The 26,188-nt window shown below is 44.0% G+C and overlaps 1 long non-coding RNA gene across 1 annotated transcript in view; it reads left to right on the forward strand.

Moving 5' to 3' along the window:
* Positions 1-26,188, forward strand: part of LOC123612090 (uncharacterized) — a 115,023-nt gene that overhangs the window by 22,359 nt on the left and 66,476 nt on the right. The gene's annotated exons all lie outside the window — the stretch shown is intronic.

The following is a 26,188-nucleotide window of genomic DNA, read 5'->3' on the forward strand; positions in this document are numbered from 1 at the left end:
GTGTCATTTTAGATCTGACACCAAAGGAATGATCTATAAGAGGAAGAACTGATAATCTGGACTTAATCTAACACTTAAAGCTTATTTTCTGCAAAAGACAACATCAAGAGAATGAGAAGACAAGCCACAGACTGAAAGAAAGTATTTGCAAAAGACACATGAGATAAAGGACAATTATCCATAACATACAAATAAATCTTAAAACTCAATAATAAAAAAAAAACTTGATTAAAACACGGGCTAAAGACTTTAACAGACACCTCACCGAAGAGGTTATACAGATGGGAAAAAAACATGTGAAAACATGCTCCACATCATATGTCGTCAAGGAAATGCAAAGGAAAACAACGAGACACCACTGCACACCTAGGAAAATGGCCAAAATCTGGAACACTGACGACACCAAATGCTGACGAGGATGCGGAGCAACGGGAACTCCCATTCATCGTTGGTGGGAACGCAAAATGACACAGCTGCATTGGAAGACTGTTTGGTGGTTTCTTACAAAACGAAACATACTTCAAACCTACCTCTGATGTTCATTTGACCCTGGTTTTACCCGCATGGAAATGCTGGTGGGAGCAGTTTTGTGTATTGGGCCCCTCACCTCCCTAGAGGTCCAGATGCAGACAAACCCTTGTAAACTCAGCTGATATTTACTGATCTCCCACACGTGCCAGGATAGTGGATTTCACAGACATTACCTCATTTAGACTTCAGAACAGCCAGGCAGCATGGACACTTCTAGTCTCCTTTTACGAACGAGGGGAGGGGTGTCAGGTTAAGTAACCTGCTCCAGGTCACGTGCTAGTAAGTGGCAGTGTCCTGACTTGAACCAGTTTTTCAGGCGCCCAAGGTGGCACTTTCTTTAGAACCCCGTGGATGAAAACAGCTGGTACCCTGATACTGTCAATCAAGCGGGTCCTGAGTACCCCCTCTGTGTTCACCGTTCTGTTAGGCATGTTTGGGGATGCATCATTTATTAAGCACTGACTGTGTGCTGCGTGTTAAGCTCATTGATGTGCAGATGAATGGAAGACACGCTTCCCGTTATTCAGGACTTCACACTCACACTTGGGAGTGAGGGGAAACACGTGGAAAATCTCATACAAAGAAATAGGTGCATGTTAGCTTGAAGAATGTGGGGTAAAAAAATGCCATAAATGTCTAGTGAATGGATTCTGTCACAACTGTGATGTCGTTTCAACTTGTTTGAAGGACTTTGTGAAAAAGAATTGACCCAGGAGCCAAAAGACTTTAATAATTGATACTTTTAAATTGAGCATTTATTGTGTGCTAGGAATGTCATATATGGTATATGCTCTAATCCTCAGATCACCCTGTTACTAACTGAGTTGTGGCTCCCAAAATTTATATGTTGGAGCCCTAACCCTCAGTGTGACTCGGAGAGAGGGCCTTTAAGGAGATAATTAAGGTTAAATAAGGTCATAAGGGTGGGCTTCTAATCCAATGTGTTCTTATAAGAAGAGGAAAAGACACCAGGGATGTTTGCTCACAGCGGAAAGGCCATGTGAGGACACAGTGAGCAGGTGGCCGTCTGTGGGGCAAAGAGAGGCTGCAGGAGAGACCTTGCTACCACCTCGATCTTAGACTTCCAGCCTCCAGAACTGAGAAAGTGAATTTCTGTTTTTTAAGCCACCCAGTCTGTGGTATTTTGTTATGGAAGCACTAACAAACTAATACCCATTCGAGGAAGGAAATAGAACCTCCTTTTCTCAGATAAAGAGAACAAGGTTCAGGGGAGGGGATAGCTCTGTTGTAGAGCATGTACTTGGCAAGCATAAGGTCCTGGATTCAACCCCCAGAACCTCCATTAAAAAAAAATAATAAATTTTTTAAAGAAAGAGAACAAGTTTCAGAGAGGCAAACTTTCCAAGTTCCTGCAGGTAGGAAGTGGTGATACCAGACTTCAAACCTAGGTCTGTCTGACACCAAAGCTCTGACTGTTTTCACTCTACTCCCCCTCAGTCAAGTTCTGGCACTGCCACAGCTGGAGCAGGTGCCTTCAAGGCAAGGATGGTGTCTCATGTGCTTACCGTTTGTCCCCATGGCCTCCTGAAGTACCAATCACAGCACTCAATGTTCGTTGACTGAATATCTTTGCCCTAAAGAGCATTATGATTTGGTTTAGGTAAGAATCCAAGCAAGTGTATAACCGACCTGAAACCATGGTTATGGTGGAGGTTTTTGGAAAAGTAATTCTGAGAAGGGACAGTCAGGGTGGGCTGAAACAGAAGGGAAGTTTCCAGGAGGTAGGTGGGACTCCAGCTGGATCTGAACTCTCAGGACACCAGGAATAGTAGTCACCATCAGGGTCCAATGGCTTATTTATTTTTCTTGTATATTTTAAGTCATTCTATGAATATTCTATAGACATGAAACTAAAGGATCAGCGAAAAACAACTGCTGAAATTTTAATAAGAATTCAAACATATGAAACCTCTTTGTATCAAGTAAATTTTGAGGCACAAACATTATCAGAAATGAAGCAGTGTTATTACATGCCCTTTTTAGCAAAACGGGATAGGCCGGGTTCCTGTAACAATTACCCATTCTTTGACTGACTCACTGGATAAAAATGTCGTATTCCCTTTTTGTCTTTAAAAAACATTGTTCACACATTGGTTCTTAGATTTGACAAAAATCTTCAGTCATCTGAGGACTCGCGGCCGAGATTTCACTTACAGGTTACATTTTCCCATCATGATTCGAGCCTAGAGTACTGCTCTCTGTCTCCTTGCATTTCATTTTCTGGTTTGTCTAATAATTTGAAGCGCCTTTCTCTGTCTGTTTTCTTTTCTTTACTGTTGAAGGTAGAAAATAAAAAAAAATTCCAAATTGTCATTTGTGTTCAATGAAGGCTGAGGGCAGACTGCAAAGGTGGCGTCCATTGCCTTCTTTTATACCTTCTTGAAAGATGATGTGTTCCTGTCGACAAGAAGGAAACAGAAGGACGATGATTTCTTCACTATCACATCATCTTCCTAGATGATTTCATCATCCTTCCATTTAAAAGTTATTTTCATCTTTTTTAGCATAGTTGGGAACAGTTGATGAGTAAGGATGAGGAAAGATGAGTAACAATAATTCCCAGGGACTGGAAGAGTGACAAGTTTTAAGGTGCTGGAAAAATGAGATCATTAAGATCCCACGTTGTATCTTAGACACATTGCCCTTAGATAAAAGGCTCTGTATGGTAATTGCAAGATGGAAGCTTTTATTTAATTAAAAATTATGCAAATTCTTTTTGTTCTTTGGAAGGCCTCTAAGAAAGAAGGAAGTCAAAAAGTATCAATCCTTATAAATAGAAGTCAAAAAAGTGCAAAAGGGGATTTGGAAAAGTGGGTGAAGTTGGACAGGCACTCCAGCTGTGTGGGGCTGGGCTGGCAAACAGATACACCAGAGGCGAGGTAGCACTGTGTGTCTGAGTAGATCCGATTTATATTGCTTTGTTGGGAAGCAGAGCGTGTCAGGTGGGGGGGGGGTCCATTCATGGCCATCATCCAAGGTGAGTGATGTGGACTGTATCCTGCAAGGAAAGGCATTGAAGCTTTGAAAGGTATTGAGCCGGGGTGTCCTGGTGCATGCTAGCATTTTCTGGCTGTTTTCTATGACTATAATGCTTTATTCCCAAGGGAAGTTTTTACTTTTTAATGTGTGATAAAAATCATACATAAGAATCTTCACATTCAGCTCAGACCATTATGCATTTATTTTCAAGCACTTCAATATGTATTACCTTCTTTTACACAAATTACAATGCCACACACTGTCTCCAAAGTCAATTAAAACTATACACATTTTAACAAATAAGCTACTTAGTTAAACCCCATTCCATTGGGTGTTTGCACTGACTCCACAGACCTTGAGGGTTTCAGGTGCCACACTTTATTTGTCAGTGGGGTATGTGATGAAAAATACACATTTCTAAGTCTGGAAAGGTTGCAGTATAAGAATGAATGTGATTGTTATGTGCTGAAACAGTTAATGGCGGTAGATAAAGGGAGCACACATTTGTTTTTCAAATTCTGGAAGAGTTTTGTAGGGAAGAAGCTTATGGGAACCATTATCCCAAGAGGTGGTAGTGCCTGAAAAGTAATTTCAAAGATTAAGATCAATGTGGAGATGACAGTCATAATTGGCTATTAAAGAAAACCGAGTGTTTTGAGTGGCCCTCCCCTAAGGCTATTGTCAGGGCTGCATGTTTCTCACTGCTTGGACAGAGTCACGCCTACTGTGCCCCTTCCTCCATCCCTGGGAGGCAGTCTGCACAAAAAAGAGCATCTTGTCTTCAGAACTCATGCCCAGTGATGACTTCCTCCCCCCGACCCTCCTCTTCTTCTTCCCTCCCCTCCCCCACCTCTTCCCTCCCCTTCCCTCCCCCACCCTTCTTCTTTTAACAAAACAATCATTTATTGTTGACTGGGCTTGGGAGGTGGTTCTCACTTGGGGTCTCTCCTGAGGTTGCAGTCAGACTGAGACCGGAGCTGGAGTCATCTCAAAGGCTGTCTGTTTGCTAGGACCTTGGCTGAGGCGGAGGACCGGAGGTCCTACACTTGGCCTCTCCACTGTCACTTGGGCTTCCTCACATCATGGTGGCTGTGATCCCAAGGGAGGAAGAGCCAGGCTAGAGCGCCTGCTATAACCTATTTTTGGAAGTCACACAGTGTCACTGTGGCTGCATTCTCTTCACTAGAAGTGGGTCCCTGAGTCCGGCCCAATTCAGGGGAAAGGGAATGAGTCTCTCCCTCTTGATGGGAGGCCCACTGACTTTAAAAAAAAAAAATGCTGTTTTTTTACTACCACATATTGATAATAATTATACCTAACTTTTCTCCTTTGCCATTCAATCAATCAATCTATAGATCAGTCTATCATTCAGCAAGTATTTATTGTGTTGGGCATATTTGTCCATGCTTGACATCTAAATACAGCTTTAGAGTTTCAAACACCTTCATATCCATTATTTTAGTTTAGCTTCAACAACCACATATAAAAAACTGTGTGAATTTAGTACTACCATTTTTTTCGGATAAAGCAAGAAAAAACTAAAGAAATCATCCATGTTGGTGATGTTGGTGCCAAGTCCAGAGGTCATTCAAACCCAGGTCTGTCCTGGGACACTGTCCTTCCCACTTACCACCCAGAGCATCACCATCTCTCTCTCTCAGTGTGTTCAAGAAACGGGCTCTACACTGGAATTTGACACAACATTGTAAAATGATTATAAATCAATAACAAATGTTTAAAAAAAACTGAGGAGGGGGTTAGACAAACAGACAGACCTACTCTGAGGTCACCTGTCCTGTACACGGGGTAACCTCATTACCACCAAACCAGGACTCTTGGGAGTGAAAGGTGGTGCTGCTAATAATTAGGCTGTGATGGCAGCCTCAAATAAGAGCTATTCTGGGTAAACCAGATGTGTGATAACTCCACCCATGAAAAGTCAAATTTCACTGGAACCCAAGAGTCCTATGTTTTTCTACCAGAATCCTGCGTTGATTTTTAAACTTCCTATCCCTTAAAGCAAAACTGGCAAATGTTAGAGGAGCCATCAGCAATCCACACTTCCCAGGATAGGAGGGAAGGCATGCCATGAGGGTATCTACACACCCACTCACATGAGCAGCTCCCGGAACTGACTGATGCCCTGTGAGCTGAAGTCCCTGGATGGGTTTGGGCTGATGGGCAGAGACCTGCAGGGAGATGGTCCAGCTGACCTAAGCTTCTATTCTGTTGTGTTTGCCTTTGGTCTGGAGGCAGGAAGACCACAGTCTAGAGAGCTGCAGTTAAGGGTAAAGAGGAAGACCTGGGGTACAGAATGATGGAAAAAATACTTCCTGAATTGGTGGCTGATAGCCCAAACCTAGAATTAGGATGGGCAAGTCAGGGATGAGCAAAAGCCAGGACAGGTGGTGGCCAGCTGAGTGTGGGTACGGCATGGCCCGGGGGGGGAGGGGGTGCTGTGTGGCAGGTTGGGTTCTCCAGAAGCCGGGGCCCTGGAGGAGTCTGGAGTGTGAGAAGTGAATTAGGGATCAGGATCTGTGAAAGAAAGGGGAAGGAAACAAGATTGGACAGAGGAAGAAGTCACAGTGTGATGCAGGGCTGGGGTAATTCTGGGTGGCCCATGGGGAGCTCTCCGGCCAATATTGCCCATCTGAGGTGCCCGTGTTGGGCGGAAGTGGCTGGGGCCTTACACCCCGCCTCATGTATGAGGCAGACCCCGAAGGAGCTGAGAGCTGGTGGCCATGTCCTGAGTGTGCATCACACAGCTGGGCCACAGTCCTTCCCGAAAGGGGGTGTATGGGGAATACATCCCCCTGTTCATCCCAGGCTGTCATAGGAAGAACAGAAAAATAGGAAGAAAATTTCTATTTATTTTTAAAAAAATGTATTTTATTTTATTATTATTATTTTTTAATGGAGGTAATGGGGATTGAACCCAGGATCTCGTGCATGCTAAGCATGTGCTCTACCACTGAGCTGTAACCCTCCCGAAAATTTCTATTTTAAATTAGGTGTGGTCTCAGATTTAAGGGACCCGGACCTGGGGCAGACTCTGCCACTAATGAGTTGTGTGACCCTGGGCGTGTCTTTTCCCCTCCCCTCGGCTAGCCATTCTCACCTATAGAAGTGAGAGAGCCTCAGATCAGAGCTGGAGCCAGTTTCCATCCAAGGCGCTCCCTGACCCTCAGAGTTCCCTGGGCTGGGCAGGCTTTTATGCCTCTTAGAGTGGGTTGGATGAAGTGGTTTTGCTCTTGGTTGGGATATTTGCCACAGGCTGTTCGAAGTAAACTAGAATACCCCCTGGAGAATAATATTTTAAATGGAGCTACAGAAAAATTTATTGTGACTGTTAAGTGGCTCAAGAACAGAGACTCCCCAGTGAGTGATCGGATGCCAAAGATTTAGCCTTTCCACTAATGGGAAAGCGTGTGCAGAGTTTCGGTTACTAACTGTGGCGTGTCGCACTTAGCATTTATGGAGGATGTTTTTGTGTCTTTCCTGGTCTTTAGATTTTGCTTCCTTCCTGAAAACCTTTCACTGGTCTCTTTTGTGTCTTGCACACATCGACTTAAATTGCACATTTGACGTGGAGGTTTATTGGAAACGAGTGGATTGTCTGTAGCTTTCCATTATTCTTATCTCCTCTTCCCAAGGTAATTAAAAGATGGCTGCACCACTGAGTGTTTTCAAGGGCTTTATCCAGTTATCTACAGTATTTATCTTTCTCTCCATTGCTGAGCACCCTCTTTTCTCCAGTTGAAGAAATCTTGGCACCTTCACTATTCCTGCCAGATTGCTGGTAGGAAGGATGGCAGGTCATCCCAGGACCTGTGAGTCTTCCCGGCAGTCTAGTCTCAGTGAGGCTGAGATGTCAGCGTCTCAGAACTTTCTGCCCGCTGACTCCTCTGAGAACAGATGGAAGATAAAGGGGGAACCAGGGACCTCGGAAGGTGGAAGCCTGCAGCATGCAGAATTCTGTTGTTCCGGAAGAGATTCAGGGAGCTGTGATTCCCATCAGGTGGGGGAGAGCAGAAGGGGTCCCTTTGGGCAGAAGGGCCACCTCTAGGGCTGCCCATCGAATCAGCAGTGAGTGGGGGACAGGGAGCCAAAATTGGGGGGCATGTCCGGGTGATCACGGTCATCTGTGTGTCAGTCTCAGGTTTCCTAGAGGTGAGTTCCAGGCTGAATCTTGAAGACCGTGATGGGTATAGATGGATGGAGGGAAGGGAGTAGGGCAAATGACTTCAGGGAACACCAGAGGCAGAACTCACACGGTGGAAAACAGACTTCGGCTGCCACCAGGGCCCGGGAGGGAAAGAATGTGGGTGAAACTGAACGACTGTTAGTCACCAGAAATCCCTTCTCTCCATTTTCTGCCAGGAATCTGAGGGGGTGAACTGGGATCCACGTCAGTTCGTGAGCCACTAGGAAAATGCATTTGGAGGGTGATTCTAGTGGCCTCTTGGGAATGGATCATGGGGTAGGAAAGACTGGATGGTAGGGGAGTGACACCCTGAGGGAGCCGGGTGTGGCCCCAGCATGAGAGAAGGGATGGGGAAGTAGTGTGGAAACCCTCCAACACACACTAAGTGTGTGCCCCTGGACTTCCAACCCTGGTAATATCCCAAACAGCTGCACAGCGCACTGTTTCCATTTCAATTGATAGAGCCCTTTAATGATGTAGACTTGGACCATCTCGTTTCCTACCTGAGCTTCCTGCCTCTGTCCCTTCTCCTGATGACGACTTCTTCACTCCTTCTGGAGCAGTCTCACTAAAACACAGCCACGAGCCTCTCCTCTGGCTGAAAAACCCTCCAAACCTCCCCCGTCAGCCCTCCAAGGGCAGCTGATTTTCTTAGCCTTTTCAGCTTGGCTTTCTTATTCTCACATCCTGTATCCCCTCTGTTCCTCATCTTACAGAAAGTCACGGTTTTAATTTTGCTGCCTCTGTGTCTTTATTCATAACTTGTCCTCCTGATTAGAACCTCCTCCTTTTCCCTCCTTCCTCCCTTAACCTCATCGGTTGGACTCTTACCATCCCTCAGACCAAGTTCTGGTGCCGCTTTGTTCAAAAAGCTTATCGAGACTTCTCTGAATCCATCTTCTTCTCTTCTCTGCTGGCGCAGCACCATTATCGCCTGTAACCCAGTTTGCCTCGTTTGTTGGTTGTTTTTCTGCCTTCCCTGTGAACTGCAGGTAATTGAGAGCTCGGCTGGTGTCTGATTGATCTGTGTATGCCACATGGCACCTCAGCACTCAGGGACAAATTGTTATAACTGTCACTACTCCCTCCCTTGAACCTTGGGCATCACTGATTCTCTTCCTACATGTTATTACTCTTGGGTTCCCAGGTCCCTTCCACAAAGTCCTGTTTTTGATTTTCTGTAGAGCCAATGCTGTTTTGCTTCCAAATGTTCCTCTGGATGGTGTCATAGCAGTTAATGTCATCAGAAGCTGTGATCTCACAAGAGTGCCATTTTCACTGCCCTGAAGCCCAGCGTGGTAACCCACCAGTGTCGGAAGGGCTGACTCATTGGGTGAGGCCCACGTCCCTATTCTGCAGACGTTAAAAATGGAGCTCAGTAATGACTTCTCAAGGGGTATTAAGGATAAAAATAAAATTGCTGGCAAATGAGCACTTTATAAAGAAAAGTTTAAACCTCAAGATGAAACATGCAGATGATCCTTTACTGGCTATTTGATTTTTGGATGTTGCTGAAAACACCAGTTCACCTCTGTCATCTGTAATGTTGGCACTAAAGGTTCTCAGAAATATTTGGCTCCCTGGAGAGAGTGAGAAGTGGGCAGAAGTTAAGTGACTGGAATACGGTCACACAGCGAATGGGTGCCACGCTGCATATATGACACAGCATTAGCCCAAAGCTCGGAAGAAGAGGAAGTTCTGCTTGAAGCTAAGGATGCTGAAGGGAAGATTTCCTCCCTGAGCAGACAGACTTACCATCTTCTCAGCACGTTATTAAGTTGATTGCCTGTGCATAGCTATTGACTAAATGTGTCATCTGACTCGGCCAGTCATACCCCTTCCAAAGAGACACAAGTTATGCTCTTAGACTCTGCCTTTGGGTATCACACTGCAGCCTGCTTCCAGACACTGCTGCTAGGGACGAGGGGAGCATCAAGAAGCATGACCAGGAGGGCGTAAACTCTCCTGTTGGCCAGCTGGAAGAGTTATTGGAGGGTCAAAATAGAAAGCTCAAGTGGCAGAGCGCATGCTTAGCATGCACAAGGTCCTGGGTTCAATCCCTAGTACCTCCTTTAACAATAAATAAATGAATAAATCAACCTAATTACATCCCCCCCTCAAAAGAGACAGTGGCTGCAAAGTGCACCCCACAGCTCCCAACCCGGAGTAAGCATTTAATGAATGTCACCCACAGCTGTTTTGTTTATTCATTCCACATCCCAGAAGTGCAATATGAACTACTAAGAATATTCAGCTGAAAGAAGCTTCCAGATCTAGCTTTACCTCTTCAATGAGGAATTCCTGACAGATGGTCTAGGTTAGGGTCTTGCTACTCATTGAATCAGACTTAATGCATTTTAATGGCATTTTTAAAAATAGAGGATCTTGTTGAAATAATCTAGATACGCCTTAAGTATCTCTAGGGCAGGGGTACTACTCCCCCGTGGGTCAGCTTTGTTATTTCTTCCTTACTCTGAGTTGATGATCATCCTCTAGGGATGTGCACCCCTTGGTTGGGGTTTGGCCTTTCGGTGTAACACGGAGAAAGTCTTCCCTGCTCTCTCAAGGGCAATCTTTCAGTCATTTGAAGACAACCATTGTTTCTCCCCTGAGTCATCTTTCTGTGTACAGGAACTGTTCATTGTGACCCATGACTTCCTGGGCCTTCACGATCTTGCTTCCCTGCTTTTGGACAATTTTCACGTCTGTCTGTAATTAACGCAGAGCCTTCTTCCTAAAAAGATTAGAGGTGGCTTCTGACAGCAACAGCAAACCGCAGCAAGGTCAGGCTTTATTCCTAACAGAAATGGGAAATTAGATTCAGGAAAAATGAGGAAATAAATATAATAACTCTAAAGGTTAATGAAGTTGTAATCCAGCGTGGAATTTGGCTCTGAGCTTCTGAACAGCGAATGTAAAAATAAGGACAGTAAGTTATGGTACTGGAATTTATTGTTAAAAAAGAGGAACACAGAATACCCTCTTGGGAGATGTGTTTTTTTCCCTGACTCTAAGCTTCTTATGCTTACATTTTCTTCCTAAATAAACTTTTTATTTTGGAATAATTTTAGATTTATAGGAAAGTTGCAAAGATAGTAACAGTGTTCCTACGGACGCCTCACTCAATTTCCCCTAATATATTTGCCAAAACTAAGGAATTAACACTGGTGCGTAACTATTAATTAAACTCGAGGCTTCATTTGAATTTCACCAGCCTCCTTTCTCTCATCCAAGATTCAGTCCTGGATATCCAGTTACCCCAAATTCAGTCTGGGTCTCCAGGTACCCAGGTATCTGGTGCTGAAGCATGGATTTAATCGCCTGTCTCCCTGGTCTCCTCTGGTCTGTGAGCTTCTCAGGCTTTCCTTCACTCAGGGTTTTTATTGTTTTGTCCTTGTTATTAGGAATGTGGAGTAATTTACTTAATAACCAGAGTTTTAACCAAAGCAGAATCACATTTCGTATACTGTCCTCTGTAGTGGTGCTTAATGAAAGCTGATGTTAAAACATTTTAAGAGCACTTCAGGGAAGACGATTCTATAGCTCAGGCTCTTGGGGGCCAGGTATGAAGACTTCTGGTGCTTTAACCTGAACAATAGGTAGGATTGAATTTATAAGTGGAGGCCTCTAGGCCCTCCTTAAACATCACATCTCTTAGCAAGTCTTCGGAAAAGAGCAGAGTAGGTGGTTCAGGGTTATATTGTCTGCTAATGGCCTGCAGTGGTGGTACCTCTGTTGCTGATTAAGGAAAACACTCATCTTTTGGGAAACTAAGTGATCCTGTGGTGGCTCGTTGTCATGTGGATGCAAAAATATATCCTCCCGGTTAAGTTTTAAAATGTACTCTGTTCTACTTTTCTCTTTCTCTCTTTCTCTTTTCCTTCCTTCCTTCCTTCTCTCCTTCCTTCCTTCCTTCTTTCCTTCCTTCCTTTTCCCCTCCTTTCCTTCAAACCTAAGAATGCGTGTGCTCTTCAAAAGTTTTCTTCCCCCCCAAGCTGTTTCCACCTGAGCATAACTGAACAATCAGATCTGGTGCCAAGTCTAATACTCTATAGGAAGTGGGTTGTGGAAATTCTACGGTGGTGGTGTGGCAGTTGGTAATGAGGCCATATAAAAAGGGGCTGCGAAAAGAATGCATCGTGATGGAGTGGATACGTGGAATATTCAGAGAGGAGCTGACACTCTGGTCTGGTTGAAGGAATCCTTCTGGCGAAGCATCCAAGTCTTCTGCCAGGTGAGAATCGCTCGGTGCTGAGAGCACACAGTGACCTACTTCACATGGTTCGTTGTAGAACTTTGTGACCTTGGCAGTGGGAATGAGCTCTTCCCGTCTGGATGAACAAGAGTTTCAAGTATCAGAGAAGCCAGGCGATATTGTTTTGGCAAAGGTATCCATTAGCAGAGACCTGGGGAATATTCTAATCTCAAATGGCTCTTGAAATCCAATGTTACATGTTAAAAAAAAGGAAAATTCTTTATTATCATGTGAATTGTAGGTTAAATACTTCAATTCAATTAATTCATTGTCTTAGTCCTTTGGGGGTGGTGTAACAGGATACCACAGACCGCATGGCTTACCGACAACAGAAATTTACTTCTCACGGTTCCGGAGGCTGAAAGTCCAAGATCAAGGTGCCAGCAGATTTGGTGTCTGCTGGGGGGTGGTTTCCTGGTTCACAGGCAGCCACCTTCTTGCTGCGTCCTCCCGTGGCAGAAGGGGCCAGGGAGCCTTCTGGGGTCTCTTTTATAAGGGTGCTAATGAGGGCTCCACCCTTCTGACCTAGGCACCTCCCAAAGGCCCAACCTCCTGACACCATCACATTGGAGGTTAGGTTTTGGATATGCGATTTTGGGGGGCACACAAACGTTCAAACTGTAGCAGTAATCAGGGAACACTTGGGGGTGGATTGTAAAAAGAATAGACATTTCACTCTAGTTGGAAATTGTGACGTACGTTCAATAAGACTCAACAAATAACATTTTGTGGATGTGCCACATGGCGGACGCTATGCTAGGCATTGGAGATACACAAACGAATAAGACGAAGTCCTCCACCTTGAGGATCTAACAGCTTGGAAGGAGACAACACAAAGGAAGTTCGGGGTGATGTGTAGTAAACGTTAGGAGAGAGGCATTCATAAAGTGCTGTGGGAGTACTGATACTCAACCCAGCCTGAAGGTTTAGGGGCAGCTTCTGGAAGGAGTTGACCCCTGAGCTAATTCTGAGGTTAAAGAAAACTTAGAAGGGAGATGTGGCAGCCCCAGCTGGAGCGCACAGGTCTGCAGCAGCGATGCTGAGCCACAAGGGGTCCCATCCCACTCAGGGGTGGAATGTGCATCTGTGAGCGGTCGTGTACAACTGGTAAACCCTGCCATAGACTTTGCCCTTTGGCTTTGCTGGTGAAGAATCATGAAGGGTTCTCATCAGATGTGTTGTTTTTATATGTGGAAATATGGGCTGGATGCTGAGGACGCTGGGAAAATGTTGGCTGGAGCCCACTTTTATGACCCCTGTCCCCTTTTCTCTGCTGGGATCACCAACTAATAGGAAAAGCATGGTTCACTGTTGGAGCCTGGAGGGAAACCCCAAACACATCTGGAACTTTGGGTGTGAGGCTACACATGGGTGTGGGCCAGTGCATGGTTGCACTGGGGCATCATTGTTTGCAGTTCTGAAGGAAAACCCAAGGTCATTGGAGAAAGCCAGACTTTCTGGCGAAACCTAAGCCACAGCTCACCGATCCAAAGGTGTGGACTATTGGTTCCATTGATCCTGGTCTCCTTTAAGGGGAACTTCCTTGCTGGGTTGAATGGCTCTCTTTCCACACATTTGGGAGAGGACTGTTCCACCTGTATTTCCTGGGAAGTTGGGTGCCTCCTCAGGTGCTTCAATCAAGAAGTCCCAGCTTGCCAGGCCATTTGGCTCTGACCTACAGAAGAAGTAGTAGCCAGCTCCCCACTCCCTGCAAGAACCCAACGTCCTGACTTGCATTAAGTGATGCAAGTAGGCAAAGCAAGCCCCTAAATCATATAATGGACTCAGGAGATTAAAGGCAAATCAAACTGAAACCAGAATAGGGAGTTCTGATAAAGACTTTAGGAAGAAATAAGAGATTTTAAAAAATTATACAAATCTTACTATATTATTGGACCATATTATTCATATACATTTTATAAATTTATAATCTCAATTATAATTTTTATTGAAATCTCACTACATTATTGTTTATCTTCTTAAAGGTTGTATATTGTAAGAAAGGTTGTGTAGGTACTTTTTTCTTGTTGGCAACATCATCTCCTGTAACATTTCTGTGAATAGAAATCAGTTCATCTAGGTCACTGTACTTATGAGACAGGAAGGAAGGGGGCAGGGCACAGCCATTAAAAGAGTGACATAGCAGTTAGCACCAAGATGGCAGGAAAGTCAACTCCCAGTAGACCTGGAGGTCCAAGATGGCGAGAGATTCGACCTCCAGTGGACCTTGAGCTTCGTTTTACGCTCATTGTAATGTACTAGCATGGTGAATGACACACCCCGAAGTGCCATCATAGTTCTGAATCTAAGCATAGAAGGTCAAAGAGAGGGCAGTGGCCCAACTCCTGGGAATCCCTGCCCCTTCCCCAAAGTAGTTGGAATAATCCTCTCACTTGTTAGCATATAAAAACCAGTAACAGCTCTTGGTTGCACTCTTTCTCTGTCTTGCCTTCTAGCCTGCACTCTGCCTATGGAGGGTGTATCTACTTCTACTCTAACCCCCCCAGCCCTCCACCTCTTGGCTTTCTCTTGCCTTCTGCAATGGCCTGCATTCTGTCTATGAAGTGTAGACCTCTCTAAATAAATCTACTTTTACTCAACTGTGACTTGCACTTGAATTCATTCCTGCACAAAACCAGGGGCCCTCACTTGGCAGGGTGCATCCCAGGGACTCAGCTGAGACCTGGGACACAGCTATCCCCTCACTATACCCCCTGCCCCCACCCTCCGTTTTCCATATCACTTACGTGTCATTTGCATGTTATTGTCTACATTTGTTGAATTTCAATTTCATCATAGTTTAAGTTTTGTACTGTAATGTCTAGAAAACCAATGAAATGGAGAACAGGAGAACACTTTATGTCAAAATCTATTGGGAACAGAGAAAGCAATGTCAAAGAGAATATTTCTAGATTAAAATGTATTGCAGTATTTCCCTAGTTTACAAAGGAAGATACGGCTTAGAAGTGGTTCAATGAAGCATAAAAATAGAGGTGAAAACAATCATGTAAACACTACAACTCAACTTAGAACGTGACTCTGTGTGCTGGAACAAACAAAACCGCACAGTTTGTCAAAAGAGGAGTGCAAAGAAGAAACGAGGTAATAAATTAGAAATTGGATTTTGTTGGGCAGGTCATTTATTTCCCCTTGGCCCCTAATCCGTCGTCTGAAACTTTGTCAAGTAGTGATGCAGAGCCATCAAAGTTCTTGCAAATGAAGCACAGAAACTTCTTTAGCAAACCTCCAGCTGGTTAATTTTATTGTTAAAGGCAGAAGAGCACTCCAAACTGGAGGCCTCATTCAGAGTTGCCATCCTCATGGCAAAAGGTATTATTTATGTTATTGAAGGGAAGCTTATAAAACCAGCCAAATAGGATGACAAATATGCTGGGAGACAAAGCCTAACAAGTTTTTGAAAAATTCATTTACAAATGATGCTGTTAAAAAGTGGTGCTGTTGGACCTCGCAGGCAATATGAATGAGCAATTACCACCACATGCGGTTGGACGCAACTACTGATGTATAGAGTGAGAAATAGCTCTTGGGATACGTGTGATACATGCATGAGAGAGAAGTGCTGAGAGACTTTTTGTCTTGTTTATCACTTTAAAAGCACATGCGGCAGAAGAGCGTTTTCCCTTAGTTGCTAATTAGTTCTTGAGTGATGATGTAGACTAGCAAGTAAGTGTGGGGACCTTCTCTGCATATACCTAGCTGTGTGTCAAGCAAAGAGGGGCATTGATGGCTCTGCAAAGAAAAAAAGGTTTCTCTGTAATGTCGAGCCACACACTGAGAACAATTGTTGGCCAACAGTATGCATCCTGCCTTCAGCTGCTTTTTGTGTTCTGTGTGATGATGCTTTGACCTCCGGGGTCTTGCTGACACTGGAGGGACTGCCCCTCCCAGGGTAGCTAATTCCTAGAGAAGGTAAAGGAAAGTCACCTGAATTGCCTTTCATAGGCAGATCAATCAACTGAGAGCCCATACTGCCCCCCACCCTCCTTATCAGGCTGTCACACTCCGGCCACTATCCATCTGCACTAATCACTCCAGGACCAGATAGCAGACAACTAGGGACAGCCCTTATGCCCCAGGGCCTGCCAAAGTTATTTATTTAGCCAATCCTCAAATGGTTTACCCTAAATCACCTACTCCTTCCCATGGAAACCTCAATAAAGACCCTTGCTCAAGCTTCTCCCCTCATCCCTCTGGTTTGTGACCAACCGTGGTGCTTCCTCGTGTGCCCCTCTGCCATGGCATGGCATGCCCTCACTTCTTGAGATCTGTGTAGCAATCTGTCTTTTCAGTGGCAGTTTTCTCCAGATCTGTTGGCCTCACCACATCTGAATAATAATAAAGCCTGCATTTTCAAACACACATCTTGATCTTGATTTACGGTTAATAGAAATAGTGAAAACTGTGAATCCATCCAAATTATACGCACTGGCAGCGTATCTTTTTAATGTGCTGTGTCAAGAAATGGACATCTGGTACGTGACTTTTTCCTGCTGAAATGCCTAAGCTGTCAGAGAGAGAGCAGCTCTCAGGAGTTCCTGAAGCCAGGAAGGAAATAAAAACATTTCTTTATGACCCTGGTAATGTCATAAACTCCATTTCTAGGACTTCAAGTGTTTTTGTTCAACTGTATATTTCAGCAATATGTTTATGATTGTCTTTAGAGCCTGAGCCTATGGCCTCAGGGCTGAAGGATCATGAATTTTAATACTGAGCCTAAGATACCAGAATTTCTTTGTGGTGCAAACAGCTCACTTGCAGAAAGTTTGTCTTTTCTCCAGCACTTGCTGATTTTCTTCTCAGGGCAAAAGAAATCAATGACGTATTATTGGGCATATTTCACAATTACCTCTAAGGGCTGCAGTGGACCATGAAAAGCTACTTTCCGCAGAGTAGATTAGGAATCCATTCAGCACCGATTTCCAAGCTGAGAGTCATCCCTCCAGCTTTTGAGTGTGATGTGCTTATTGACTTTGCATCTGATGGAGAGCTGAAAGAAGTCTTCAGTGAGTCATCTCTCCGTGATTTCCGTGTCCCTGTTCAACCTGAATATCTAGCATTATCTGACAGAGCCAAACTCTCGCTGCCACGCTCAATAACTTATAATTGGGACTTAGAATTTGATAATTAGGTAGGAAAAAATAGAAAGGAGAAGCCAATTAGATGTGGAATCTGGTGACATAAACTACGTCATCAAGCCAAAGAGAGAAAGATTTCAAACTCTCATCCCTTTCAATTGATATGAAATAAACATTATGAATTTTTAAAGGTTTTAATTTTTATTATTAAAATTACAATGTCTATCTTTAGAAATGACCTAAAATTTGGTCCATTAAGTGGTCTGTGGATGCCCCAAGTCAGAGAAATCCTGGTTCAGTATAACAACTCTTCTTAAAGAGTTGCCCTTCCTTTCCACACTAGGTCAGGCACATCTCCTTAGCTGTGTATCAGCACAGCCGAAGGCACTGAGGATTTAGCAGGGAACAAAACTTTCTGCTCTCATGAAAAATTCTGGTTGGGGGAGGTGGAAAGGAAGAAAATAAACCAATAAACTATGTATGGGGTTAGGTTGGTGATATGTGCTCGGGAGAAAAACAAAGCAGGTTAGAGTAACCAGGTAAGGGGTTTGCTATTTCTAATGGGGTGATCAAAGGAGGATTCCTTGATAAGGTAACATCTGAGCAGAGACCTGAAGGAGATACTTAGGGGAGTATCTGGAGGAAGGAGTCCCACTGTCAAATTAAGGTGAATCAGATTATTTTGATAAATTCTGCTTCTGGAAATAACTCAAGATGTTGGGTTAATTTTTTTTACAAAATAAACTTTAAATTTTGGAGTAGTTTTAGGCTGACAGAAAAATCGCCAAGCTAGTACAGAGTGCTGGTTTACCCCTCACCCAATTTTCTTTATCGTTAATATCTTGCATAACAAAGGTACATTTGTCAAAAGTAGGAAACCAACACTGGCACATTATTATCAAATAAACTCTAGACATTATTCAGATCTCACTAGTTTTAAAACTAGTTTCTGTTCCAAGATCCAATCCTGAATACCACAGTGCGTTTAGCTGTTATGTCTCCTTAGTTTCTTCTGATCTTGCCTTCTGATCAGGCTGCTATAACTGGATACCACAGACTGGGAGGCTTGTAAACAACAGAATATGTTTCTCATAATTCTGGAGGATGGGTAGTTGAAGATCAAGGCACCAGCAGATTTGGTGTCTGGTTTGGACTCGTTTCCTGGTCATAGATGGCTGTCTCTTTGCTGTGTCCTTATGTGGTGGAAGGGGCAAAGGAGCTCTGTGGAATCTCTTTTATGAGGGCACTAATCACATTCATGGGGGCTCCACCCTCATGACCTAATCACCTCCCAAAAGCCCCACATTATAAAACCATCACCTTGGGGGGTTAGGATCTCAACATATGAATTCTGAGAGGACATAAACATTCATTCTCTAGCAGATCTGTTACAGTGTTTGTTTTTCAACATTTTGACAGTTTTGCAGAGTTCTGGTGAGGTATTTTGCAGAATGCCTCTGCATCAGACTTTGTGCTGATGGTTTTCTTATGATGAGGTGGGCTGTTGGTCCTGGGGAAGAGTACTGAAGAGGTGAAGCATTCTTCTTGTCACGTCATATCACAGGGTACAGGATATCAACATGAATTATCCCCAGTGATGTTAATCTTGATCAAGGTCATGTTTGCCAGGTTTCTTCAGTCTCAGGTTACCCCCTCCCCCCCACCCCTTTCCACACTCTGATATTTGGAATCAAGTCATAAATCTGGTCCACACTTGGGGTGGTGAAGGTTGAGAGTGGTGGATTAAACCACTTCTGGAGCAGGCATCAGCTACATAAATTATTCGGAATCTTTCTGCAACGAAGATTTGCTGCTTCTTCCCCAGTTATTTATTTATAAAACGATTTACCCTGAATTATAATCCAGTGCTGTTCTTTACCTCATTGCTCAAATGATTCCAGCTTTGATCACTGACACGCCTTCTTCTCCCATTTTTTGTTTTTTGGAACAATTTCTAACTTTCTGGCACTACAAGGTACTCCTAATTCCTCTTGTATTTTCCTTTCCTCAGCCCTAGGCAGGGAAAGTGTATTTAGAAAACAAGATTTGAGGGCTGGGTGTTCTTGTTACTACTTGGGTGCTACTGCCATTGGGTGTGTTTTGCAGACAGAACTAGGAAATATATGTATATATACAAGTCCATGTGTGCACATGTATCTGTAATTGCTTTGTATCTTTTCAACTGTAACATACACCCGTATCTGCAAAAAGTTGAACAACTCTAATCTAGTATCACATGGTCCATCCTAGTCTTCCTTTCTTATCTGTAACTTCTTTCTTGAACATTGAGAAACCTGGATCCCAGTTGCTTGGTCCAGTCCTGCCTATACCGCTTTCCCCTGAGGGCGCCGGGCTCCCCTGCCTTTATGGCTGCTGAGTGACTATCTAGTTCATGGGCTCTTCATTGCCATGGCCTCATGGGGTCCCCCGTCAAGTGTGCTCTTCCTCAGTAGGAAGATGGTTATGTACTGCAGAGGGCATGTGGCTTTGCTCCACAACCTTGGGGCTCCTGCTAAGATTCTCCCTTGGGCTTGCCATGGTCCCCACAGGGCATCCCGATCTGGCACAGGCACATGGATCAGCACCGGATGCACTGGCCAGGGAGCCGGCCAAGTGGCATGGCTGCGTTCATGAAGTGTGGGCGGCTCTTCCTCTGAGAACTGGGGCTCTAATACTGGGGCAAATAGCAGGAGGAATTCGGGACACTATATTGCGTTAGCTTGTTTGCACGTAGGTTTCACCAAAGTCCCACAAGAGAGGGAGGAATTTAGAGTAAAGAAAATAGAACTTTTCAAAGAGAGATATTCTTTTCCTGTAGCCTGATACCTACATTCACTGAGGTCTCTTGCAACTTGGAGCCTTGAGGGGTTAGGAAAGCTGACTTCTCTAGACCAAGCAGACTGATGTCAGCAGCAGCCGTACTCACAGTGGCCAGCACTAAAGGTTATTTCTCCCCAGATCCGTTTCCCCTTTCCTCTTTAGTAACACATTGCAGCACACATTGCTTTCTGGAATAAAGGACTACATGTCTCAGCCCCTTGGTAGGTGTGAACCTGGGATTTTGGTGCTGTCAGTGAGGTATGAGAATTTCTGGAAAGACTATTTTAAAGGGAGGTAACTGAGTTTTATAGGTTCCTTTTTGTCCCTTCTTCCTCCTCCTTCTTCAGTCTGCACTTCAGATGTGATGGTTGGCACTCCAGTACTCACCTTGGACCACGTGGTGACCTTGGGTTAAAGGTCAAATGTGTACTACTTGACTTTTTGTGACTGTGTACTACTCAGCCATAAAAAAGAATGAACTTTTGCCATTTGCAACGACGTGGATTGACCTGGAGGGCATTACGCTAAATGAATAAGTCAGACAGAGAAAGACAAATACTATATGTTATCACTTACATGTGGAATCTGAAAAATACACCAGACTAGTGAATGTAACAAAAAGGAAACAGACTCACAGATACAGAGAGAAACTAGTGGTTACCAGTGGGGAGAGGGAAGCGGGGAGGGCAAGACAAGGACAGGGGATGAAGAGGTACAAACTATGGTGAATAAAATAAGGACATAGTGTACAACACAGGGAATATGGCCATTATTTTATAATAACTGTGAGTGGAGCATGACCTCTAAAAACTGTGACTCACTATGTTATACACCTGTAACTTGTATCACATTGTACATCAACTATATCTCAATTAGAAATGTTAAAAATTAAAAAAAAAAGTCAAGTGTACTAGAGCAGAATGGTAAAGACTCAGTGCCCCAGTGATCACAGTGGAACCAGCACCCCACACCTCTGAACTGGTCTTGTGTGGGAAAGAGGGAAACTCTCTGTTGAAGCTGCTGGTAGTTCTTGGTTTCAGTTATTAGCAGCTGGGCCCAGTTCTTCATTAATACAAGGCCCCCTGTTCGAATAACCATTAGTCAGAGACCGCGCCAGGGCAGTGCTTCTTAAATTTCAGCATCACCTGGAGGGCTGGTTAAAACCCCATTTGCTGGGTCCCACACCCAGAATTTTAGATTCAGTAGGTCTGGGGCAGGGCCTGAGAATGTGTCTTCCTTCCTTTCTTTCTTTCTTCCTTCCTTTCTTTCTTGCTTTCTTGCTTTCTCTCTTTCTCTTTTTAACCTTTTTTGGTTGGGGCGTGGAATTAGGTTTATTTATTTACTTTTTGGAGGAGGGACTAGGGGCTGAACCCAGGGCCTCGTGCATGCTAAGCATGCGCTCCACCACTTAAGCTATACCCTCCCCACTGAGAATGTGCATTTCTGTGTTCCCTGGTGATGCTGCTGCTGCTGGTCTGAGGACCATGATTTGAGGAGCCCTGGACAAGGGGGATGGGTAGAACAGAAGGAGGTATTATGTATAAGGCACGCATTTTCAGGCTTCCGGTTTCTGTTTAAACAAGGTCTTTGATGGTGGTTACTTACATGTGAAATTGGTCCGAAGCAAATACATTGGAAGCCTCCAAGTTTTTTTTTTAAATGATTTTATTGAGATATAATTTAATCCGTGTAAAGGGTACAATTCAATGGCTTTCAGTATAACCTACCAAATTAAAAAAAATCATTGTAGGAAAATATACATAACATAAAATTGGCTGTTTTAACCATTGTTGAGTGTGTAGTTCAGTGGCATTAAGTACATTCACACTGTCATGTAACAATCACCACCATCCAGCTCCAGAAATCTGTCTCTTCCCCAGCCAGTAAACAAGAATCCCCTCTTCCCCTTCCTCCCAGCCTCTGGCAGCCCCCATTCTACTTTCTGTCTATGCATTTGACTCCTCTAGGTGCCTCACATAAGTGGAATCATACAGTATCTGCCCTTCTGTGACTGGCTTATTTCACTCAGCAGAACGTCCTTAAGCTTCATCCATGTTGTAGCACGTGTCAGAATTTCCTTCCTTTTTAAGGCTGCATCATGTTCCCTTGTATAGATAGACCACATTCTGTTTACTCATTCATTTGGACATTTGGATAATTTCTATCTTTTCAGAACTGTAAATAATGCTGCTATAAACAGTGGCCTATCACATTTTTAATTTAAAAATTTAAATAGCTGAGACATTCATATGGCTCAAATACAAAAGAATGGATACACAGTGAAAAGTCTTCCCCCACCCATGCTCACGGCCACCCAGTTCCCTTCCCTAACGGCGGCCTCTGTTCTCTGCTTCTTGTGTGTCTTTCCAGAGATGTGTGACTTTCCTTTCTTTCTGACACAGATGACACTTACTATTCCATGCACACTATTCTGCACCTGTTTGTAAAATTTGACAATGTTTCTGGGAGATCTAAATTGAGAACTTTTTCATTCTTTTTTTACATAGCTGTATAGGATGTCATTGTGTGCGTGTACCATACTTTATTTAACTGTCCTTTACTGATTGTCATTTAGATGGTTTCCAATCCTGTGCTTTAGACACACAGCTGCAATGAATAATCTTGCAGAAATGTCATTTTATTTGTGTGAAATGTAGTGTGATAAATTCCTAGAAGTGAAATTAGTCAGAAGACCTTGCACGACTAATGTGTATGTATACAGCCAAATGTATAGGGAAATATCTATGTATATCTCAACGTTACTCCGATGTATATATGAGTAATGTATTTAGTCCAATTGCCCTCCATGGAGAAGCTCTAGCCTGTGCTCCTGTCAGCATATAGATGAAAGTGTCTGCCTGCGTGGGCTTGCCAATGCAGAGTGTGATCAAAGTCTTTGATCTTTCCCTATCTGTTGAGTGAAAAGTAGTTTCTCATATCCACAGAGAGCCTTGTGCAGACTGTACCTGGTAGTCTTACTCACAATAGTAAGAACCATTGTATCCATTTTAAAAAGGCTGTGAAAGACATACACCTCCCGGAAGGCTGTCTTCTTCAGTGCCCGCCTCAGATGGGGCTTTGAGGACAATGGACATGGAAGTTTCTCTCAGAGGCCAAGACAAGCTGTCACAGAGGCCAACGGACAAAGAGGACCATTCCAAAAGCAGGACCAGGGGTTGCTGGGTTGGCTGACCAAGGAGCTCACTCTTCTGCCCACCACAGTGTCCTCTACTCAGTGGAATGCTGTGTGTGTTAGGACTCATGCCTGCCTTGTGTTTGCCATTCTTCCCTTTTCTGGAAAATGTCAATTCCCTTTTCCTATTCCTTCCTTATCCCTATTTATTGGGTGAATTCAACTGGGTGAGTAATGTGTTTTGTAGCTTCCCCTCAAGAAGGCACTTTTGGGTCTGAGATTCAGGACTTTGAGCTCAGTTGAGATGTTGGCTGGTCTCATGGGTAGACTATGGTGGACATTGTTGAATCTTTGACAAACACCATTTGCCCCACTTTCCTTTGGTCTTTTCTTGCTTGCTTGCAGAACCTGGATTTTGTCATGGGGTGGGAGTGGGGGGCTGTGGGAGGGATTGCCCAAGTAATGAGTTGTGATGAACTCATTGTTTGAGGCCCTCAGAGCAATGTATTGCTCTTCTGATTAAAAAGAACAGATGACTGGTACAGTTCCTTCCCTCTCTTCTCACCTTGATGTGGACAAGATACTTGGAGCTGCGACAGGCACCTTGTGACAATGAGGTGATGAATGAGGATGGTAGGGCAGAGCACTAGGAAGAAGCCCGGAACTTTGGCCTCACTGGGTTTCCATACCAACCCTGTAATTATTATTTCCAGAGTTCTTTTAATATGATATAATTACAGCCTTTCTTGTTTAAACAATTAACATCAATATTCTATGACTTAGCACTGAAAGCTTTCCTAATGGACACACAGGGACTGCTGAAGTCATGTGTGTTAATGCCAGTGGGATTTTTTTATTGTCTTAAGCTCAGACCACTTCAGATAACCAATCCCAGTTTCCTCCTGGTTTCCCTGATGGTCCATTGCCCAAACCACCCCCTTCCTGTGTCAACTGTCGAAAAACTGTGCATGGTATGAGAGTCTATCCTACTTGCAAACTAATAAGCTAGCTCACCCATATTTCATAGATGCTGGCAGAAGACATGAGACTCCTTCCTGGGTAATGCAATCACCAGAACATTTTATATCAACATCTACACCAGTTCTGTGGGCCTCAGTTCCCACGGGGTGATGCCAAGAGGCCCCGGTGATACCAACACGCACAGTGGGGTGAATTTCAAGATAGGAGCCCAGAGCTTAAGTCAGTTGTACCTTTTATACAATTTGGATGTGAGCCTGCCTGACTTTTGCCTTAGAAGGAGACATTGTCTTCATTAGACTGGACAGTAACAAATCTGCCCTCCCCTCTGCTCCTGAGGAAGACCTTATCTCTGTTTCCCAAGGCTGTCCACTATACAAACATTCTTAAAAAGATAGTGTTAAATCAAGACAATCAGAGCATCTGCTCTAAGACACGCAGAGATATGAGAGACCCACAGAAATTTGCTTCCCAGCATCAGTCTGCATTCATGGTTACAAGTTGACTCTGGCTGGTTTAAGCAGAAGAAACTTGCTAAAATGATGTCAGAGACAACCACTTTCGAGGACTAGATATATGACAACAGCTAGTAGACTTAGAAATGCTCATATGGTCTTACCCAGCAATTCTACTCCTAGAACTATACCCTCCAGAAACCCTTACACACACATACCAGGAGACACGTACAGAAGAGTCTGTAGCAATATTATTTATATTAGCATAATATCAGAATAACTTAAATGTCTGCCCATAAGGGAATGCAGAAATTGTGGCATGTTCATTCAGTAGAATTCTGTAACACCACAGCAGTGAAAATGAATGAACTAGCAGGCACATAATTCATCCTGGAAGAATTCCATAATCATAATGTTGAGTGAAGAAAAGCCAGCTGCAGAAGGACACATACCGTATGACATCATTTACTTGAAATTTAAGAATAAGCAAGATGATTACCATCTAGTGCTCAGAGTTACATGCATATGGAGGAAAGATGTAAGAATGATGACGCCGATTCAGAGCAGTGCGGTTGCCTCACTGGGAAGAGGCAAATGGGATCTAACTGACTGGTCGAAGTTTTACTTTTAAGGTTTATTATCCTGATACCCTCTATCCCTTACATTTTGCTCAGTAAATTAAAATGTTAGAAGAAATTATATCGGCTAGCAGACTAGAATGGTAGAGGCCCATAGATGTGGGCTTTGAGGCCGCTGGGCCAGGATCAAGGGTTAAATCTCAGTCTCTCCCGCTACAGAGCTGGCCTGGGGAGGACACCACTGCTGTCCTGCGAGTACTGGGCCACCTGTTGCAGCACCGAGACATCGGCTCTGGTCTTGGGCTGCCGTCATGAGCACCGCACCGCTCCTGCTCTAGGACCTCCATCTTGTTCCACTTCCAGACAGAATCATCTGTGGTCCTTGCTTCTGTACCTCATTTGCTCCTATTCCAAAGTCTGGGGCGAGTGTGCCTGGTTGGCAGAGCTGGGGCTGTGTTCTAGCTGCAAGGTTGGATTGGAAGGTGACCAGGTGACATTTTTAGCCTCTGTCATGGGCGACGGGCTCTGCCTCGCTAAAATTCATAAGATTGGGAATTCCCCAAATGTTGGACAAAGGTTGAGATTCCGGGTGACACCAAAGTGACAGTGTCCACGACATACCTTCAGTGTAAACGGTCGGGTAGAGCTAGTAAAGAAGAAACAGAAGAAGTGAAAGCATGGACGTGGTGTTTTTCTAGAATGTAGGAAAAACAGTAGTAGGAGGCCAAATTTAATAGGCTAAACTTGACCTGGTTAGAAGGATACTGAAATCTCAATTTCTGTTTGTGTTTATTTTCTAATTTGTCATTATTATTATTTTTTTATTCAGCCCAAATGACCTCCCTTACTAGACCATCAGCTCCTCAAAGTTAAGAACCATTCCTCACTTTGGAGAGACGCCTTGTTTGCCATGGAAAGTCCATTGGTTTGCAGGTCAGCTGGAACTGAGCTTGCATCCTGGGTGTTCTGCTGATTAGCTAAACGATAGTGGTTATGTAAGGCGGTCTTTCTGAGACTTGGTATCTTCGTGAGTAAATAGAGATTGCACCCACTTTTCTGGGTGGTCAGTATTATATCCAACATAAATAAGCTTAGAAAGTAGATGTTCAGTAACGATTTCCTTCCTTCCCTTCCCTTT

The sequence above is a fragment of the Camelus bactrianus genome, chromosome 31 (genome assembly GCF_048773025.1).
Source record: "Camelus bactrianus isolate YW-2024 breed Bactrian camel chromosome 31, ASM4877302v1, whole genome shotgun sequence".
Classification (NCBI taxonomy): Eukaryota; Metazoa; Chordata; class Mammalia; order Artiodactyla; family Camelidae; genus Camelus; species Camelus bactrianus.